Genomic DNA, 2048 nt, shown 5'->3' on the forward strand with positions numbered 1-2048 from the left:
ATCACATAATACTTCTTTCACACAATGTCCTGTACTGAATTTGATCCTTGCTTGATTCGGATGAAAGCTTGTTGGTAACTTGAGTTTCTCCAGCAATCTTTGGCTTAGAACATTGTTGTCGCTTTCGTAAACGAATGCAACTAAACATGGGTGGCCTTCGGTTAAACACCTTGTTCTCTACTACCTTTTCCATAATCTTTTTCTTTACTTCCTTTTCTTTTTCTTCAATTTCCCTTCCTTCTGCAGTTTATATTTCTTCTTTTTCTATTCTTTCTTTTTCTATTTTCTCCTTCAACGTATGTCTTGGCTTGTCTTGGTGTCATGAATTTCAAATTCATTTCATGTCCCTCATGCCTCAAATAAAGGGAACATTTATCAAGATTGAGCGTTTTAAAATGAAGTCATGCCCATCTCAAAAGAAGATTACAAGATTTTGCGGGAACAATATCACATAATACTTCTTTCACAAATTCTCCTGTACTGAATTTGATCCTTGCTTGATTCGGATGAAAGCTTGTTGGTAACTTGAGTTTCTCCACCAATCTTTGGCTTACAACATTGTTGTCGCTTTCGTAAAGGAATGCAACTAAACATGGGTGGCCTTCGATTAAACACCTTGTTCTCTACTACCTTTTCCATAATCTTTTTCTTTACTTCCTTTTCTTTTTCTTCAATTTCCCTTCCTTCTGCAGTTTATATTTCTTCTTTTTCTATTCTTCCTTTTTCTATTTTCTCCTTCAACGTATGTCGATCCTTCTTGGCTTCTCTTGGTGTCATGAATTTCAAATTCATTTCATGTCCCTAATGCCTCAAATAAAGGGAACATTTATCAAGATTGAGCGTTTTAAAATGACGTCATGCCCATCTCCAAAGAAGATGACAAGAGTTCGTGGGAACAATATCACATAATACTTCTTTCACACAATGTCCTGTACTGAATTTGATCCTTGCTTGATTCGGATGAAAGCTTGTTGGTAACTTGAGTTTCTCCAGCAATCTTTGGCTTAGAACATTGTTGTCGCTTTCGTAAACGAATGCAACTAAACATGGGTGGCCTTCGGTTAAACACCTTGTTCTCTACTACCTTTTCTATAATCTTTTTCTTTACTTCCTTTTCTTTTTCTTCAATTTCCCTTCCTTCTGCAGTTTATATTTCTTCTTTTTCTATTCTTTCTTTTTCTATTTTCTCCTTCAACGTATGTTGATCCTTCTTGGCTTGTCTTGGTGTCACAAATTTCAACTTTATTTCATGTCCCTCATTCCTCAAATAAAAGGAACGTTCATCAAGATTGAGCATTTTAAAATGAACCCATTCCCATCTCAAAAGAAGATGACAAGAGTTCGTGGGAGCAATATCACATCATACTTCTTTCACACATTGTCCTGTACTGAATTTGATCCTTGCTTGATTCAGATGAAAGCTTGTTGGTAACTTGAGTTTCTCCATCAATCTTTGGCTTACAACATTGTTGTCGCTTTCGTAAACGAATGCAACTAAACATGGGTGGCCTTCGATTAAACACCTTGTTCTCTACTACCTTTTCCATAATCTTTTTCTTTTTATTCCTTTTCTTTTTCTTCAATTTCCATTCCTTCTGCAGTTTATATTTCTTCTTTTTCTTTTCTTTCTTTTTCTATTTTCTCCTTCAATGTATGTTGATCCTTCTTGGCTTGTCTTGGTGTCATGAATTTCAAATTCATTTCATGTCCCTCATGCCTCAAATAAAGGGTACATTTATCAAGATTGAGCGTTATAAAATTAAACCATGCCCATCTCAAACGAAGATGACAAGAGTTTGCGGGAACAATATCACATAATACTTCTTTCACACATTGTCCTGTACTGAATTTGATCCTTGCTTGATTCGGATGAAAGCTTGTTGGTAACTTGAGTTTCTCCATCAATCTTTGGCTTACAACATTGTTGTCGCTTTCGTAAATGAATCCAACTAAACATGGGTGGCCTTCGATTAAACACCTTGTTCTCTACTACCTTTTCCATAATCTTTTTCTTTTTATTCCTTTTCTTTTTCTTCAATTTCCATTCC

This window comes from Vigna unguiculata, chromosome 8, assembly GCF_037176805.1.
Source record: "Vigna unguiculata cultivar grain cowpea cultivar isolate G323 ecotype 2 chromosome 8, ASM3717680v1, whole genome shotgun sequence".
Lineage (NCBI taxonomy): Eukaryota > Viridiplantae > Streptophyta > Magnoliopsida > Fabales > Fabaceae > Vigna > Vigna unguiculata.